Raw genomic sequence first — 21,377 nt, 5'->3', positions numbered from 1 at the left:
CGACGTCAACCACGTGTTCCACAGACACAGCAGGAACTTCAAACATGCTCCAGCAGATATGGACAGATATCCCACAGGACTTTGTGCAACGCCTGGTCTATTCCATGTGACGAAGACGTGTTGCTTGCATCGCAACCAGAGGTGGACACACACGCTATTGATTTGTAAATTGACATTTTGGCATGTTCATGTTTTTTTATGAAATCACACATTTTCTGAAGTCAATCAATCAATCTTTATTGTATGAAAAGCCATTGGCCCATATACACATACAGATAAGCAATAACATTTACAGCTGTACAGCGCATTATATAATTATTGGATAACTAATATGATGCTTGACATGTAATAGAGATATTGTAATAACAGTGGTAATAACCACAGTGGCAGCAGTAGTAGTATAAAATACAAAAGGAATACAAAAGGAATGGAATGGAAATATGAAGTTTTACATCACAAAGGCTTTCAGCCATAGCACGACGTTCAATACAAAAGGATCTATCTGTAATATACTCATCATGTCATGACAATTTGACAATTTAAATGTATATGCATTTCTAGTAGAAACAAACAGACAAAAATGAAATGTAGATAGTCCTGATCTAGATGCGAAAGTTTCAAAACAACTAATTATTTCTGGACATATCGGATTTACTAAGTAATTTACTACGCACTCGTAGACTTTGATAGATGTATTGTAATATCTTAGTTAATTAGGGATACCATTAAAAGATAATATTTTGTTCATGGAATAGTGGTTCTTAGTGATATCAGGCATATATTTCAATCTTAGGTTGTCGTAAATTGGACATATGAAAAAAGTGTAATTCGTTTTCAATATGGCTTTCGCAGAATGGACAAAAACACATATCCTTAGGAATAGAGGAGAAGAGATCCCTGTTGCACATCAAATCATTTAATCCTAGCCTGAGTTTAATAAATGTGTCTCTAATTTTTCTCTCTGTTATAGTATGCAGGTAAACCTCTGGTGTTAGACAATATTTAAAGGTTTTATAGACGTCGTAGCGTGTACTGTTATCTAGTGACGACATCCAGTTTTGAGTAAACATATCAATTGCTACCTGCTTAAAAGAGCTAAGAAAATACATTTTGTCTCCAACGCTTTGATTTTGCCAAACATATCTAAATCCGTGAGAGAAGAGTAAATGCTTAATGTTTGATGCCCAAGTTACGTAACCAACACTATCACAATAGACAAACATTTCGTAGCATTTTCTTGGGATTCGTTCCCGCGACATCTGTTATTTTGAGCCAGTATCTGAGTAAACGTAAATATGAACAAATATATAATGAGTATCTACCACATTCGCCATAGACCATATGACTTGGAGCTGATTCAGAAACATTTAGTGTGACAAATTAAACCATTTGAACATTTACAGGAGTCTTTTATTTGTTGCAAACGGAAATTGTTTCAGATTTGGTAAAAAACATAACTTTGCATTAAATCTTATTTAATGTCACAGGAACTTTTGTTGTTCAGTATATATTATTACTTATATGGCCTCGACCAGAAAAAGGGAGAACACCTGTAAAATCTACAGTTAATGGAATCCTAAGATTTTCTTTCAGCTGATGATAGTAAATAACATTTCAAACTTCTGGACAGAATCTGAATGTAATGGGTCAATATTTCTAATTTTATGATATTTTATACTGTATTATCATATAATGGGTATGTTTCTCAGCAGAATAAAGCCAATGGATAAAAACGATATCCGTTGGGGTCATATGCGGATAGAGATGCAAATATCAAAGGTCAAGTTATAAACAAACATGGCATCGCCCTTGTCATTCGGCAAGCAAGTCAGAATTAACCATCGGGAATCTGGAGAAATATCAATTACTATGTATTTAACAAGCCAAGGCTCGCTAAATACAATGTTTATTCCTAATACAGGATATTTACCATCCCAAAACACACTCGCGTGATAACCTCTATTTATCACTCATATCACCTCAACCATAAGTGGGGGCGGTCAGGTAGCCTAGTGGTTAAAACATTGGCTTGTGACGCCGAAGACCTGGGTTGATTCCCAATATGGGTACAATGAGTGAAGCCCATTTCTGGTGTCCCCCAGTGATATTGCTGGAATATTGCTAAAAGCAGCATAAAACCATAGTCACTTACTCGCTCAACCATAAATGTTAATGGAATCTTAAGATTTGTTCTCGGCTGATGATGATTAATAACATTTCACACTTGTGAGCAGAATGTGAATGCAATGGGTTAATACTGTTAATTTTACAAGATTTTTGACTACATTAAGACACATTTTCCCCCACCATAAATGGAATAATGCCTTTAAAATCTACAATTGATGGTATCTTAAGATTTCTTCACGACTACTGGTAGTAAATTCTTGTGAGCAGAATTTCGAATGCAATAGGTCAATATTTCTAATTTTAAGAGATTTTATACTATATTATGACTTGTATCACCTTGACCAGAAATGGGATAATGACTTTAAAATCTACACTTAATGGAATCTAAAGATTTCTTCTCGGTTGATGATAGTAAATCACATTTCAAACCTGTGTGCAAAGCCTGAAGGCTATGAGTCAAGATTTCTAATTTTAAGAGATTTTTTTACTAAAATTTATATTATCATTCATAAAACCTTGGCCAGAAATGGGATAAAACCTACAAACATGACAAATAATAGAATCTTAAGATTTTCTTTTGGCTGATGATAGTAAATCATATTTCAAACTTGTGAGCAGAATTTGAGTGCTTTGGGTCAATATTTCTAATTTTAAGAGATTTTTTACTATATCCTTACTTATCTTGCCTTGACCAGAAATGGGATAACACCTTTAAACTCTACAATTAAGGTAATCTTAAGATTTTCTTTTGGCTACTGATGGTAAATCACATTTCTAACTTGTGAGCAGAATCTGAATGCTATTGACAAATATTTTTAATTTTAAAAGTTTTTTTGCTATTTTATGACTCATATCACCTTGACCAGAAGTGGGATAATGCCTTAAAAATCTACAATTAATGGAATCTTAAGATTTCTTGTCGGTTGATGATAGTAAATAACATTTCAAACCTATGAACAAAGGTCTAAATGAAATGGGTCAGTATTTCTAATTTTAAGAGATTTTTGACTATATTATGACTCATATCACCTTGACCAGAAGTGGGATAATGCCTTTAAAATCTACAATTAATGGAATCTTAAGATTTCTTGTCGGTTGATGACAGTAAATAATATTTTGCTCTTGTGGACAGAATCTTAATGTAATGGGTCAGTATTTCTAATTTTAAGAATTTTTTGACTATTTTATGACTCATATCACCTTGACCAGAAGTGGGATAATGCCTTTAAAATCTACAATTAATGGAATCTTAAGATTTTTTGTCGGTTGATGATAGTAAATAATATTTCACACTTGTAGACTGAATCTTAATGTAATAGGACAATATTTCTAATTTTAAGAGATTTTCTACTATATTAATACTAATATCACCTTGACCAGAAATGGGATAACACCTATAAAATCTACACTTAATGGAATCTTAAGATTTCTTCTTGGCTGATGATAGGAAATCACATTTCAAACCTGTGTGCAAAGCCTGAAGGCTATGAGTCAAGATTTCTAATTTTAAGAGATTTTTTACTAAAATGTATATTATCATTCATAAAACCTTGACCAGAAATGGGATAAACCTACAAACATGACAAATAATAGAATCTTAAGATTTTCTTTTGGCTGATGATAGTAAATCATATTTCAAACTTGTGAGCAGAATTTGAGTGCTTTGGGTCAATATTTCTAATTTTAAGAGATTTTTTACTATATCCTTACTTATCTTGCCTTGACCAGAAATGGGATAACACCTTTAAACTCTACAATTAAGGTAATCTTAAGATTTTCTTTTGGCTACTGATGGTAAATCACATTTCTAACTTGTGAGCAGAATCTGAATGCTATTGACAAATATTTTTAATTTTAAAAGATTTTTTGCTATTTTATGACTCATATCACCTTGACCAGAAGTGGGATAATGCCTTAAAAATCTACAATTAATGGAATCTTAAGATTTCTTGTCGGTTGATGATAGTAAATAACATTTCAAACCTATGAACAAAGGTCTAAATGTAATGGGTCAGTATTTCTAATTTTAAGAGATTTTTGACTATTTTATGACTCATATCACCTTCACCAGAAGTGGGATAATGCCTTTAAAATCCACAATTAATGGAATCTAAAGATTTCTTGTTGGTTGATGACAGTAAATAATATTTCACCTTTATGGACAGAATCTGAATGTAATGGGTCAATATTTCTAATTTTAAGAGATTTTTACATGGATCGGAGGTTCAACGTCCTCCGGGGGCGATTGGGTAGCATAGTGGTTAAAGCGTTCGCTCGTGTCGCCGAAGACCCGGGTTCGATTCCCAACTTGGGTACAATGTGTGAAGCCCATTTCTGGTTTCCCCTGCTGTGATATTGCTGGAATATTGCTAAAAGCGGCGTAAAACCATATTCACTCACTCACTCAACGTCCTCCGACGTGCTGGATGTTTGCTTATAATATCAATCACTATTTTGCTCTCTGCCCATGTGGACCAACATTTTACTGCAAGAACCAGTAACAGCAAAGCTGACCATGCAGGTAACAATCCCTTGATCGGATGGGGAGTCCGGCTTAGAATCGTATAATGAGAGGCGACTAACGAGCCTCGGGTAGTCAGGTTCGTTATTTGGTTGATTGCGAGACATCGTACATGTCGGCGTGGGACGTTGTTTATACTTAAACCAATCGTTTATTTACATGTATTTATATCGGGGTACATGACAGACAATTAACGAAGTCACTAAACAAGCATGCCCACCCGGTCCATCGATTGTGGTGCCCGTGAAGACCCGGGGTAGAATAGGTCTTTTCGGCAATCCATGCTTGCCCTAAAAGGCGACTATGCTTCTCGTAAAAGGCAACTAACGGGATCGGGTGGTCTGGCTCGCTGACTTGGTTGATGCATGTCATCGTATCCCAAATGCATGGATCGATGCTCATGATGTCTATCACTGGATTGTCCGTGTTGTCTGGTCCAGACTCGATTATTTACAGACCGCCGTCATATAGCTGGAATATTGCTCAGTGCGGCGTTAAACAACCAACCAACCAACCATCGATTGTCGCCTAACATGACAAGCGAAGCGGTGGGTATATTTTAAGCAATGCCCAACATAGACATACACAATGCACTGTCCATGGATCATCGTGATTTTAGGCTAGATATATAAATTATTTCGACTTGCTTCAATATATCTTTCCTGTATTTCAAATTGAAGCTGCCTGGTTCCTAAAACACTATGGAGTAACTATATACTCCTTTCTGTTAGGTCTGGTTTACCGGTGCATGCATGCATGCATGAGGAGTCATATCCGTCTTACCGCTTATATCTGTTAGTTATACATTTATATTTATACATTTATTATAAATTTGCACACCAAACTTCTGAGCTTGCATTACCTGCATCATGTATATATGATAGGGTTAAGTTAAGGAGGTATTTGAGGTTACCACTAACTTGTATATGTGGCTAGAATGCCATTCTGAAACAATCGTCAATATCCAGCTTGGATACTTCTTAACATGTTTCAAAGCTTACATTGGTCTGCATCTGAAGTATGTATAATATAATACATCCGATACAAACCCTCTATCGTTATCTATCGTTCTGAGTGATGTATAGTTTATATCCGATATACATACTCCCCCGCGTCTTTCATTTATAATGATGTACATAACATGTCTGATATACAACACCCCGCGTTTCATTCTGAGTTATGTATATTTTATGTCCGATGTACCTGTGTACTTCCCCGTAACTTTGTAAAGAAGAATTATAAAACACTATCATCTTGTGTAATTTTCGCCTCAATCTTCTGGCAAACCATATACAATTAACCCATCGAACTAATTAAAAGAAGTGGAAAGAGCTTGTCTAAATGCAGAGGCAAGTGAAATAATTGTTTTTAAATTATATAAATATGATTTCTCACATCTACTCATGTGTGAATTACAAGGATTTTCTTCAGCACAGTTACATTAAATAAATTAATGAGGATACATGTTTTGCATTTCTATTCACATCGTGGGATTGGAGGAGACCGCACGTTAAATTGGGCCACTAATAACAGAATACGGAAAGTTGTTTACAGTTACAAACAAAACAAAATCTAAATGGAATGCATCATGTGTCGGGGCTCTTTTATTTAACGGCCACAATCCGAAATATTTCAGAAACCCCTCGAGTTACCGCTTTTACTTTTGTAAAATGGCCGATTCCATTACATTCTATACACTATTGTGACCACAATGTGACGTAGAAACACATCCTTGATTTCAATTATTGATCTAATTATAAAAAAAAATTGTTAAAAGAAATATCGCACAGACACTGACATTCGTGCATAAATGTGAATTGCCGCACAGAAAGGCGTGTGAATATTTGTCAAGTACAAAATAACAAAATAATAATAATAACTAAAGATGTTTCCAATTTATAGTGAAGAATTTAATGTGCGTTATTTATTTGGAATGGGACATGGAAATATACAAAAGATCATATTCAGTACGGTCCCCCCAAAAACATAAACTAAATCATATTCCGCATATATATCGCCATGTGTTTTAGAACTAACAGAAAGCATTACCGCAGTAAATGAGGTTTTGCGAAATTGTGGACTGTTTATCCCAGTTCTGGTCGTATCCCAGTTCTGGTCGCTACACTTGCTAAGGTGCCGTTTTAGCCTGCACTCCGAATATATTATGCTATGCACGCTGTCATCGAGTTCCTGTGTGTTACCTGATGATCCCAATTTAAACTCGAAGGATAACCCAGAAATCTGTACGTACAGAACTAGATTGTGAAATATAACCACACAACTCGCAGGGTCAATAAACAATTAACAAATGTAATTAACATTCACAGGATCGGGTTCATATCATTTAAGGCAAAAATACACTGGATGTAATAGTTGTGATACAATACAGGTCAATCTATGTAGCAGCAGAAGTAAACAATCTAATCATAGGCCCTATTCACAAAGTCAATTTACTTACGAGTGTCCAGCTATCGTCACACTTCAAAAGCTTCGATGAGGCAAATATGTAGAAATGTCGGTGTTCTCTGATGGATATTCTATTAGTAAGGGACCAGCAGATTGACACCAAGCAGGCCGTAGTATGAAGGCATGAATAACTCAGAACGTCCTCGAGTCGCTTTTATATAGGCGCAGTAGTTCAGAAGTACTGGAACTTTCTGGAAGGTGAACGTTGCGGACACAGAAACCAATCAGAATTGCTGTGACGACTACAGGTACGCCGGGAGTGCATTTCCTTGTTTACATTTCGCCAATGTGACGATCACGTGGATCGTTGCTTACAATATCAATTACTGGTGATGATTCGTTTATGTACGTGCAGCCGACACACAAGTGTAATATTGTTTTGTGCGGCAAAATATGTGTACGTCACTCATTTAGGTAATTTAAAACCCATAATATTTATTACTTCATGATTTCATTTTCACAGCATTTTATTTCTTTTACAAATTTTGAAAAATTCTTTCGAATCTTCTATATCTTTGCATTTATGATTTGTGGTATATAACCCATCATATTGTTGTGAATGTTTATCGAGGATTCAATGTTTTCTTCGCGCAACATGTATGTTGTTGTTCACTTATCTTTTATTAATGTAAAAAAAGCATGCGACACGGATCTGACATTACACAGAGGTGTTTGTGTAGGGGTATCTCAGAAACCAGTCGCATGTTATATGGAGCAATATCTTACCTAAATCTCGATTTCATTTATGTTCATTAAGCAATGTGGTCTTCATGATTTGAATTGTAATCAAACAAGCAGTTAATCAATATCCCAGTCGCCTTTCTTCGATACAGTTTACAACCAAAGCAGAACGGAGAATAATATGTGTGGTTATTGCCTTAGTATGCGGGAGGTAAACGGTAAATAGATGTCAAATGTCACGGTTAGCCAGGCAATGTTCGAAACTTTTGAATGGACCGACTACACTAAGCCTGAAGTGAGGCGTGTGATATAAATACCTGTAGTAAAGAGTTTTATTATCAGTTATCATGCCCACTGAAGGATGGAGGGAGTGTTGTCATGGTATTTATTTTAATCCAAAACACCCAGTCCCCATTTCTGGACCCACTAAACGTGTTGTGAATTTGATATCAGATTACATACATCACATTAAGAAGTGGCTTGCTTCCCAAGATGCCACTTCGCATCAGAGGCCTTTGAGGGATAAGTTTACACGCAACAGACTGGTGACTTCAGGTTTGAATGCTCGGTGGGATTTAGACTTAGCAGACATGTCCAACATAGCTTCGGACAATGACAACGTCAAGTACTTGTTAATAGCAATCAATATTTTTTTTCAAGATATCTATGGGTGTAACCCATCAAAAACAAGACCCCAGATTCTGTGGTAAAAACCTTGAGAAAAATATTTACAACCGCGCCTTTGCCAAAGGATCATAAGGTCGGATAGAGGCCGTGAATTTAGTAACAACAAAGTGAAAGGTTATTAACAAAGGGAATTACGTATTATGTGACCCAGAAAGAAACCAAAGCGTCCTATGCTGAGCGTTATTCGTACCCTCAAGACTACCATGTACAGATATTTCACATACCAGCAAACGTATCATTCCCTGGGTGTACTGCAAGATCTGTCTAAGGTCGTGACGTGATAAAAGCTAAACCTATCACGAAACACTTTAAGTTTAAAGTAGGTGATCAAGTGAGATAGTCTCTTTGAAAAGTACGTCTAAGATGAGACAATCAAGAAATATGGACAGAAGAAATATTTATTATCAGAAGACGATACTCTCAAGATGGTAGACCTGTTTATCATGTTAAAGATATGGCTGATGATCCCTTCAAGGAACTTTTTATGAAAAAGAAATGCAGAGAATTAATAAATCTGCTGACAGTATGTGGCGAGTCGAAAAAGTACTCTAGAAGAGAAAGAGAGCTGGTCAGAAAGAAATCTTTGTCAAATGAATGGGTTATCCAAAAAAGTTCAACAGAAACCAATCTTCAAAATGTAAAAACAGTGTGGTCATGACAGGTGTGGAGCTCATTTTATATTCAACCACTGATGTGTCAACATGTTTATCTGCGCCAAATGTTCCAAGCAGTATATCTGGCCTTACGACCTGGTACGACATCTTCATGCAAAACATTCAGATGAAGATCAGCAAGTAACCAATAGCTATATATCACCACCACCGCAGCAGCAGCAGCAGCAAGTTACCAGTTACATACAACCATCGCAGCAGCAGCAAGTAATAACCTATCTACAGCAGCAGCAGCAAATTAGTAACAGCTATATGCTGCCGTCACTACAACCAGCACCACAGGTACCAACACAAGTATTACGACAAATGGAACGAGAGACATTTAGATATTCACTTTCATCAATTGCTGTCGTTGTAGGGCCAAGTGGATGTGGCAAGACCATGTTGGTGTACATTATTCTCTTGAATGGACATAAAACCAACACCTACCAATGTGTTATACCGAATGGCAGCCACTGTATGAATCAGTCAATAAAACCTCTTTCCCAAAGGCAAAGAGTCACGTGACATTGGATTGGTGACATTGGTGGATTTGGACACCATAAGGGGCAACTTAAAAGGGGCTCAGTACATCCGGGACGTTTTGAGGCCAGTCGTCGTTCCTCATTTTGACAACCACCCTCTTGCTACTCGACTTCACTACATGGATGACAATGCCAGGCCTCATCGTTCACATGCAGTCTTGGATTACATGAGGGCCAATGCAATAGCAACTCTACCCTGGCCAGCAATGAGCCCAGATTTGAACCCCCTTGAACAAGTTTTGGATATTCCGGGGCGACGCATACTGGTACACGATATACGCCAATTGGAAGCAGCATTGCATCAGGAGTGCACGTGGTTGTTGTTGACCCATCAACAGATCCAACGTAACGGAGGCATGAGACGTAGGGTGGAATACCCGCTACTGATCTGTTTCACGTGTCATGTCAAGTAGAGACGTTAAAGAACATTTTCACATGAAACATCAAACGTAAACCGTTTACTTAATCCTGCAGCTCCATACTTTTTTTAGGTTTTGTCTGAGGTCAAAACAGTACCTGTGTTAACATGATGTTTTTGTCAGTAAATTTCATTCACAACTCACATATATCTTCTTTTTGTGTTGCCAAATGTTCAAGCCAGTAACATTGGTATCGCCCAGCTCCTGTGGTTAGTCATTCGATACCATGATTTTTGCCATTTGTCATGGTTCAGAAATAGGGGTGTGCTTAACCTTTTTTTGTGTGTATACATGTGTGTGTCTTCCAATGGTTGCTTATCTAATATATTATATATAGGTTGCTTGTTTAATATATAATATATGTCACCAAATGGTTGCTGTGTAGCATTATATATATGTAAAAGACATTATAAGAAGATATTAAGAAATGGTTTCAAAATTTAATCACATCATTTATTACATTATATAACATATTTATGCATAAACACAGAACGCGAGTTACAAATGAAAAGAGTTCACATTCAAACTGGAATGGAATGGTTATAACATTGGTTGTGCGTGGTTTTAGGCAGACATATACGTTCATTACAATAACTGGTATGGAGTGGTTATAACATTGGTTGTGCGTCGTTTTAGGCAGACATATAGGTTCATTACAATAACTGGTATGGAGTGGTTATAACATTGGTTGTGCGTGGTTTTGGGCAGACATATACGTTCATTACAATAACTGGTATGGAGTGGTTATAACATTGGTTCTGCATGGTTTTAGGCTGACATATACGTTCATAAAAAATAACTGGTATGGAGTGGTTATAACATTGCTTGTGCGTGGTTTTAGGCAGATATATACGTTCATTACAATAACTGGAATGGAGTAGTTATAACATTGGTTGTGCGTGGATTTAGGCAGACATATACTTTCATAACAATAACTGGTATGGTGTGGTTATAACATTGGTTTTGCGTGGATTTAGGCAGACATATTCGTTCATTAAAATAACTGGTATGGAGTGGTTATAACATTGGTTGTGCATGGTTTTAGGAAGGCATATACGTTCATTACAATATCTGGTATGGAGTGGTTATAACATTGGTTGTGCGTGGTTTTAGGAAGACATATACGTTCATTACAATAACTGGTATGGAGTGGTTATAAAATTAGTTGTGCGTGGTTTTAGGCAGACATATAGGTTCATTACAATAACTGGTATGGAGTGGTTATAACATTGGTTTGTTAGTGGTTTTCGGCTGACATATACGTTCATTACAATAACTGGTATGGAGTGGTTATAACATTGGTTGTGCGTGGTTTTAGGCAGACATATACTTTCTTTACAACAACTGGTATGGAGTGGTTATAACATTGGTTGTGGGTGGTTTTAGGCAGACATTACAATAACTGGTATGGAGTGGTTATAAAATTGGCTGTGCGTGGTTTTAGGCAGACATATACTTTCATAACAATAACTGGTATGGAGTGGTTATAACATTGGTTGTGCATGGTTTTAGGCAGCCAGGTTAGGCAGACAGGTTATTACATTGGTTGTGCGTGGTTTTAGGCAGACATATAGGTTCATTACAATAACTGGTATGGAGTGGTTAGAACATTGGTTGTGCGTGGTTTTAGGCAGACATATAGGTTCATTACAATAACTGGTATGGAGTGGTTATAACATTGGTTTGTTAGTGGTTTTCGGCTGACATATACGTTCATTACAATAACTGGTATGGAGTGGATATAACATTGGTTGTGCATGGTTTTAGGCAGACATATACTTTCATTACGATAACTGGTATGGAGTTGTTTTAACATTGGTTGTGTGTGGTTTGAGTCTGACATATACTTTCATTACAAAAACTGGTATGGAGTGGTTATAACATTGATTGTGCGTGGTTTTAGGCAGACATATGCTTTCATTACGATAACTGGTATGGAGTGGTTTTAACATTGGTTGTGTGTGGTTTGAGTCTGACATATACGTTCATTACAATAACTGGTATGGAGTGGTTACAACGTTGGTTGTGCATGATTTTAGGCAAACATATAATTTCATTACGATAACTGGTATGGAGTGGTTTTAACATTGGTTGTGTGTGGTTTGAGTCTGACATATACGTTCATTACAATAACTGGTATGGAGTGGTTACAACGTTGGTTGTGCATGATTTTAGGCAAACATATAATTTCATTACGATAACTGGTATGGAGTGGTTTTAACATTGGTTGTGTGTGGTTTGAGTCTGACATATACTTTCATTACAAAAACTGGTATGGAGTGGTTATAACATTGATTGTGCGTGGTTTTTGGCAGACATATGCTTTCATTACGATAACTGGTATGGAGTGGTTTTAACATTGGTTGTGTGTGGTTTGAGTCTGACATATACGTTCATTACAATAACTGGTATGGAGTGGTTATAACATTGGTTGTGCGTGGTTTTAGGCAGACATATACTTTCTTTACAATAACTGGTATGGAGTGGTTATAACATTGGTTGTGCGTAGTTTTAGGCAGACATATACTTTCATAACAATAACTGGTATGGAGTGGTTATAAAATTGGCTGTGCGTGGTTTTAGGCAGACATATACTTTCATAACAATAACTGGTATGGAGTGGTTATAACATTGGTTGTGCATGGTTTTAGGCAGACAGGTTAGGCAGACAGGTTATTACATTGGTTGTGCGTGGTTTTAGGCAGACATATAGGTTCATTACAATAACTGGTATGGAGTGGTTAGAACATTGGTTGTGCTTGGTTTTAGGCAGACGTATAGGTTCATTACAATAACTGGTATGGAGTGGATATAACATTGGTTGTGCGTGGTTTTAGGCAGACATATACTTTCTTTACAACAACTGGTATGGAGTGGTTATAACATTGGTTGTGCGTGGTTTTAGGCAGACATATACTTTCATTACGATAACTGGTATGGAGTGGTTTTAACATTGGTTGTGTGTGGTTTGAGTCTGACATATACTTTCATTACAAAAACTGGTATGGAGTGGTTATAACATTGATTGTGCGTGGTTTTAGGCAGACATATGCTTTCATTACGATAACTGGTATGGAGTGGTTTTAACATTGGTTGTGTGTGGTTTGAGTCTGACATATACGTTCATTACAATAACTGGTATGTAGTGGTTACAACGTTGGTTGTGCATGATTTTAGGCAAACATATAATTTCATTACGATAACTGGTATGGAGTGGTTTTAACATTGGTTGTGTGTGGTTTGAGTCTGACATATACTTTCATTACAAAAACTGGTATGGAGTGGTTATAACATTGATTGTGCGTGGTTTTTGGCAGACATATGCTTTCATTACGATAACTGGTATGGAGTGGTTTTAACATTGGTTGTGTGTGGTTTGAGTCTGACATATACGTTCATTACAATAACTGGTATGGAGTGGTTATAACATTGGTTGTGCGTGGTTTTAGGCAGACATATACTTTCTTTACAATAACTGGTATGGAGTGATTATAACATTGGTTGTGCGTAGTTTTAGGCAGACATATACTTTCATTACAATAACTGGTATGGAGTGGTTATAAAATTGGCTGTGCGTGGTTTTAGGCAGACATATACTTTCATAACAATAACTGGTATGGAGTGGTTATAACATTAGTTGTGCATGGTTTTAGGCAGACAGGTTAGGCAGACAGGTTATTACATTGGTTGTGCGTGGTTTTAGGCAGACATATAGGTTCATTACAATAACTGGTATGGAGTGGTTAGAACATTGGTTGTGCTTGGTTTTAGGCAGACGTATAGGTTCATTACAATAACTGGTATGGAGTGGTTATAACATTGGTTTGTTAGTGGTTTTCGGCTGACATATACGTTCATTACAATAACTGGTATGGAGTGGTTATAACATTGGTTGTGCGTGGTTTTAGGCAGACATATTCGTTCATTACGATAACTGGTATGGAGTGGTTTTAACATTGGTTGTGTGTGGTTTGAGTCTGACATATACTTTCATTACAAAAACTGGTATGGAGTGGTTATGACATTGATTGTGCGTGGTTTTAGGCAGACATATGCTTTCATTACGATAACTGGTATGGAGTGGTTTTAACATTGGTTGTGTGTGGTTTGAGTCTGACATATACTTTCATTACAATAACTGGTATGGAGTGGTTACAACGTTGGTTGTGCATGATTTTAGGGAAACATATAATTTCATTACGATAACTGGTATGGAGTGGTTTTAACATTGGTTGTGTGTGGTTTGAGCCTGACATATGCTTTCATTACGATAACTGGTATGGAGTGGTTTTAACATTGGTTGTGTGTGGTTTTAGGCAAACATATAATTTCACTACAATAACTGGTATTGAGTGGTTATAACATTGGTTGTGCGTGGATTTAGGCAGACATATACTTTCATAACAATAACCGGTATGGAGTGGTTATAACATTGGTTTTGCGTGGATTTAGGCAGACATATACGTTCATTAAAATAACTGGTATGGTGTGGTTATAACATTGGTTGTGCATGGTTTTAGGAAGACATATACTTTCATTACAATAACTGGTATGGAGTGGTTATAACATTGGTTTTGCGTGGATTTAGGCAGACATATACGTTCATTACAATATCTGGTATGGAGTTGTTATAACATTGGTTGTGTGTGGATTTAGGCAGACATATACTTTCATTACAATAACTGGTATGGAGTGGTTATAACATTGGTTGTGCGTGGTTTTAGGCAGACATATACTTTCTTTACAACAACTGGTATGGAGTAGTTATAACATTGGTTGTGCGTAGTTTTAGGCAGACATATACTTTCATTACAATAACTGGTATGGAGTGGTTATAAAATTGGCTGTGCGTGGTTTTAGGCAGACATATACTTTCATAACAATAACTGGTATGGAGTGGTTATAACATTGGTTGTGCATGGTTTTAGGCAGACAGGTTAGGCAGACAGGTTATTACATTGGTTGTGCGTGGTTTTAGGCAGACATGTAGGTTCATTACAATAACTGGTATGGAGTGGTTAGAACATTGGTTGTGCTTGGTTTTAGGCAGACATATAGGTTCATTACAATAACTGGTATGGAGTGGTTATAACATTGGTTTGTTAGTGGTTTTCGGCTGACATATACGTTCATTACAATAACTGGTATGGAGTGGATATAACATTGGTTGTGCGTGGTTTGAGGCAGACATATAGGTTCATTACAAAAACTGGTATGGAGTGGTTATAACATTGGTTGTGCGTGGTTTTAGGCAGACATATGCTTTCATTACGATAACTGGTATGGAGTGGTTTTAACATTGGTTGTGTGTGGTTTGAGGCTGACATATAAGTTCATTACAATAACTGGTATGGAGCGGTTATAACATTTGTTGTGCATGGTTTTAGGCAGACATATACTTTCATTACAATAACTGGTATGGAGAGGTTATAACAATGGTTGTGCATGGTTTTAGGCAGACATATACTTTCATTACAATAACTGGTATGGAGTTGTTTTAACATTGGTTGTGCATGGTTTTAGGCAGACATATTTTGGGTTTTGTAATGACCATTGGCCACAGTATGAATCCCATCATCAAGGATATAACGTTTGTCTTAAAAGGGACTCAAGCTCACTTTATTCTTATATAGTTGGTGGTTGTGGCTTTATATTTATTTTATGTTTTGTCGGTACTGCACATGATCAAACAAACAATGCTTGTACACAGACTGTCTGAGTTGTTTCTTTATCACTGTTTTGGATACTACCTTTCTCCACATAAGAAAGAGAGTACATCTGAGGCCGATAAACTCTTAACTCGTCTTTAAATTTTGCAAGCACTTTGGCATTCATTATTGAATAAAGGGGATGACTGGGGTCATAATTACTGGTATAAAGAAAGTTGGCATGCTCCTCCATATCTGAGTTTGGATTTCATAACACAATGCATCTGTGTCTGTAAAAAGTACATGAGATCTATTGTCATACTAATCTTTGATGAAGTTATAGAGGAAATCATACTTTACTATTTATAAGAAAAGGATAGAAAACCCTGCATACACAGGCTGATTCAAAAACAGAGTGGCTTTCTTTAAGTGAACGGAGGTCAAATCAGCATTGAAGGTTTTAAATGCTTCGAAGGTTAGCTTGGCACAATCGTTTGGCAGATTTGACCAATTTCACATTTACATGTTTCCGTACATTCATCATGGAACGCCAAAAACAGAGTTGTTCGCTAATTTGAAGAAGGCCTTGTCTGCTATATTGTGTGCCAGTTTTAGCTTTTCAGTATAAAATTCAACGTATGGCTTTAGCCATGGAGATTGTGTGAACTTAATAGCTCTATGCCTTTTGATCAGTTTCAATCCTTGATATAAATAGAGCTGTAAGTTTCTGTAATGGAGGACATACTTGCTCTTATCATTTAGGTTTAGGACAATCTTCCAAACATAGACATAGTTTCTCTCTTTGTTGCACAGTGTACTGAGACAACATATCCTCAGCCTCAGTACCTTCCATGGATTCTGGGGCTTTGGGATAGTCAGTGTGACTATCATGTAGGTCTTTGGGGTTATCAAGATCCACCTCTAATTTATAACAGATTCTTGAATCGTTTGGAATACTCAAAATATGTAACTGATCAAGAATATGTGGATCAACCCACTGAACACATCGCTCAGGGAGAGGTTGTGACATGCTATGTCCATATAGATTGTTAGCATCTAGATATATAAGATAAGATGTAGGATCACTAGGATTGTATTCTTTTATAATACTGATTATTGGCTGTGCCAAACCTTTTTGAAATCCTGGAAATCCTCATCTGAGACCTTGCCCTATCATCAGGTGCATGTCTAAATCTGTCAATAATTCCTACTCAACATTCCCATTTTCAACATGGCATCCCATCGCAAACCAGAAGGAGTATAATGATGAGCATCATCTAACTGATAATACGTCAAGGCAGTATCTCGGAAATTCTCAAATACATCAGCCAAAAGCAATACATCTGTTTCATGTATAAATCATGATAATCTCCCATTGTTTTCAGACTAAAACTTGACCACACTTGCTGCACATGTTCATAGTCATTGTCTGAAACTTTGTGGTCTGTCAACATATTGTAAAACTCTGACTGTGTGGGAAGTTGAACGAGTTTAAACTTGGACACGTCATCCATAAAATCATACAGATAGACCCCTTTTCTAAATAACATTTCAGTTTGCCTTTCATCAGGATAAATTCAAATTTAAATTTTAATCTAAAGTATCTACCGAAGCATTAAGAAACTGAAGTGAATCAATAAACCTCAAATTGCCTATAGAGAAGGATACATGTTTCTTCATGTTATTTGCTAAACCTTTATTTTGTTTCTTTTACTGACTGATTTAGTTGTTTCATGATCAATTAACTACTCAACGGTTGTGAAATGTAACAGGAATGAAAAATTCTCCCAAAATATTTTCTTTGTTTTTACTTTGTTTACCTTTTCTTCTTCTCATTTGATACTGCAAGTTGCAGTACTGATGAGCATCACCTCTATTAACACCGGGTAGATGGTTGTGGTCACGTACTCAGTCTGATCCCAATTTTTTCCGACAGATATGACAAATATCAGCTGTCATCTTCCTCAGCAGTCAGCTGCATTGGTTCTTCAATTTTAAGCTTTTTTATCTATATCTATTCCTTTTTTATAAATTTGAAAAAAACAAAGGTTATGGTGTTTCGTAAGAGCGGCCCACTGCGACACTATGAGAATTGGTCTCTAGCTTCACAGCCAGAAGCTTGAGCTGGTGTCATTTTATAGATATTTAGGTATAGTATTTACAGCCAGACTAGTTTGGACTAAAGCACAGTCCTGCCTTGCATCACAAGCAAATAAAGCCAGAACGGCAATATACAGATATCAAAAGAGAGTAGGTGATATAAATTGTACTGATCTTTTCAGGATTTTTGATGCAATGGTTACACCAATATTGTGCTGTGGGTCAGAAATCTGGGGAACAACATATTGTAAAACTACTGAAAATGTTCAGATGATAATGTGCAAATATTTCCTGAAAGTTGGTAAAAGTACATGCAATAGTATGGTACTGGCTGAATGTGGTAGAGCTCCACTTCAGCTTACATAGATGTCATGGGCAGTTAAGTACTGGTGTAGAGTAATCATTCTAGAAATAGGCTACCTCATCAATGATATTTAATGCTAAAGTCTCTTGATGATGCTGGCAGAGTCACATGGGCTACACATATCAAACATATTATATTTCAATTTGGTTTTGGTTTTGTATGGATTAGCCAGGATGTTGGAAATATTAACATTTTTATCAGATTATTTAAAATAAGATTTCTTGATAATTTTAAACAAAACTGGTATTCTACACTACACTCTTCTCATAAATGTGATAGCTATGTGTTATATAAGACACTTTTACACGTGGAAACATACTTATGCATTGCTATTCCTTTTTATTTGAGAATATGTTTCACAAGATTTAGATGTGGCAATTTTAAACTTATGACAGAAACAGGAAGATACACTAATATACCATACCATTTAAGACTATGGCCTCATTGTAGGCTAAATGACAAAATGTACTTAGAAGACGAGATTCGTGTTTTACGTGTAGGTGATGCATATACCTCTATTAGAAAAAAAGTATATTAGTAAATACATCATAAATGACAGTGCAGTAAACATATTCATAAATATTAATAACACTCAAAATACACAAACAATAAGTGATTTCTGTTTATACCTAATCAATGTGCAAAAAATAACAAATATGTTCAATACCACTTATTTTCCAAGAATGCTACATATATATACCGTGTGTGTGTGTGTGGGTGGGTGGGTGGGTGTGTGGGTGGGTGTGTATGGGTGTAAAATAGCGCTCAGAAATAAACCTTTATATGTCTGTATTTTGGGCCACTGGCCTCTATACTGAATAAATTGTCTTGTCTTGTGTCTATTCCCTTTTTTAATCAAACACTCAATGCAATATTCTATAACATCAGGCCCCCTGTAGCAGGTTTGTAATTAGCAGGATCTGTACATCTCTTCATAGAATCCAGGTTAAGATTTGCTTTGTAATGGGTAAGATAGTCAGGAAAGGGAACATGACTGCTTGCAGAAAGAGGGACATACTCTGCAGCATTAACTTCTATGTGAATAATTTGGTCTAACAACCACGCACTAACCTCTGCTTGGAAATCCTGAGAGATCACGTATAATTTTTAAAATGAAAAGTGGGATTCATTATTTTCATCATTTTTGATAAATTTTATTTTTTAGTGTTAAAAACCACTTCATACCCTTTTTTCTGTGTCAAAACGTCAAATACAATCGTTTCAATATCAACTCCTTCATCTGCAAGAAACTGTAAGATGTCAATATTGTTGGACACATTTGGAGATAAAGTAGAATGAATGAATGAATGAGTTGTTTCAATTGTTACGGAGTGGTGACCAGCCATGTATATGCAAAAATTGCAAAAATCAAAATCAGTTTCAACAGCTCCCTGTAAAGCTGTTTGTTGAACTGAAACAGCTCCGACCTGACTCCGCCACTCCTCGTATCGCTCCCTTCTCCGCACAAAGCTATCACAAACGCGCACTTCGTCACTGTAGACCCGCTCCAGTAGAGGTCGATAACACTGGCGGCATTCCAGGCCTTTGTGGAGCACCCCTCACAAAAGCGTTTACCGGGGAGTGTCCACACCAATTACATGTATCCCATCTAGCTGGCAAGTTATCACTTGCTTGTCGCACACACGCTCGTTTTGCCTCTTGGTGGACTTCACTTGAATGTCTCTTCATTCTTGATTGACACTTGTGTTGATATAAATCATAACTAAGCGATCACATGTCTTACACTGATGTCGTTCATTTCCGTGCACTGTGCGAACATGGCGAAGTACATTCCTGTTCTGTGAAAAGGATCGATTGCATACATTACATGTGTAACTCACTGGTAAAGGTGTGTTGTGATAGGCTACCGTGGCTGCTAATAGTTCAATACGTTTTAGATTCATGTCAAGATTATGTGAGTAATTTTTTGCCACAGACCAGACCTCCAAGTCATGCGCTGACTTTACAATGTGCTTGCTTAAAATTTTGCCTGTGATCCATTCTAAATAAAATAATAACTTTAACATGCTTCTAATACTTTAATAAGATATCAAACAACGTGTGACTCCATCCACATTGCTATAGTGTTGCAGTGTTTCTCAAATAGATATGACTGACTAAATTTAATTATCAGTAAACAGAAATAATAATTGTTATACATCTACTTGTAATATTGTGGGATGACTAATATGTCTCTAAAATATTTGATCTACATTGTTAACAGCTCATCTAAACTATATATGGTTGATTATAACAGCTTATGTAAATAAACGGCTCAATGGTTCAGCTCTTACACACATGTCGAGTCAGGTATATCGGATGCAGTCGTCCAGGTTCGGCTATTTACACCCGCATACCATGCCTATGAGGTCACCAGATTTAAGCAGACAATTTTCAAAGACAACACTACTGTGGTTATGTTTTACAAATACTAACTTGATTCAGATTTAAATGTTAAATATACATCCATACAAATAATCTAACTGTCTAAGCAGTTTGTTGCTTAATATATTGATGACTTGTTCTATAAACATATTTATGAGAGTACACTGATATATTTAACCACCACGGTAAAACGCTAGAGTGTTTCATTCATGCCAGCTGAACGTCAAAAGTATTTTCAATAGAATATGTGGCTCGCTTATCTCGTAGGCCAACTCTCAACACAGGCTATTCAGTCACACTGATCTCTTATTCATAGTTCGGGCTTCGCTGGATTGCACCACACCTCACGCCTCACCAACGTGACTGTAACTCGCACCAGATAAATCTATTTATAAGTGGCGCAGAACTCTCTCTTCTTCTTCACCAGAAGTGGATTGTCTCCATTTATGTCAGTGATACCTGGTACACATTAAATGTGTTACAGTGCATATATTTCAATACACTTTTTATATTTTTAACAAAATAAACTTAAACTAGGAAATTCTAAAATTCGAAAGTCGCTAGACCAGTATTTCTCGTTTTTATCGCCACTGGTCGACCATGACGGCTGCTCCTCGGCAAGATCATTCACGTGAACAGTAAATTACGTAATCATAGATAAAGTCGGCGCGTTCGTCCGCCCCGGCCCTTGTTCTGTTGATAATGTTTTGTTACCAGCTGGCGCAGGTTTTGACCATCATCTTAAACTGTAATAAAAATAAACTCTTCTTAGGCAATACTGATA

General features: G+C 36.6%; 1 protein-coding gene across 7 annotated transcripts in view; it reads right to left on the bottom strand.

Annotated features, from left to right (window-relative positions):
- LOC139458134 (uncharacterized) overlaps positions 1-21,377 on the bottom strand; it is a 104,181-nt gene that overhangs the window by 65,307 nt on the left and 17,497 nt on the right. For 2 of the 7 annotated variants that reach the window (XR_011652656.1, XM_071239449.1), the window contains exon 1: positions 7,107-7,280. The exons of 2 other annotated variants lie outside the window; for them this stretch is intronic. The gene's annotated coding sequence lies outside the window, so the exon portion shown is untranslated. Of the gene's footprint in view, positions 1-7,106; positions 7,285-21,377 lie in introns of those variants that run through there. 3 more of the 7 variants (XM_071239444.1, XM_071239447.1, XM_071239448.1) reach the window with 2 other exon arrangements.

The sequence above is a fragment of the Haliotis cracherodii genome, unplaced genomic scaffold (genome assembly GCF_022045235.1).
Source record: "Haliotis cracherodii isolate W230 unplaced genomic scaffold, xgHalCrac1.p SCAF_12, whole genome shotgun sequence".
Lineage (NCBI taxonomy): Eukaryota > Metazoa > Mollusca > Gastropoda > Lepetellida > Haliotidae > Haliotis > Haliotis cracherodii.
The sequence above is the reverse complement of the archived record's forward strand: the minus strand, read 5'-3'. Positions and strand labels throughout refer to the sequence as shown.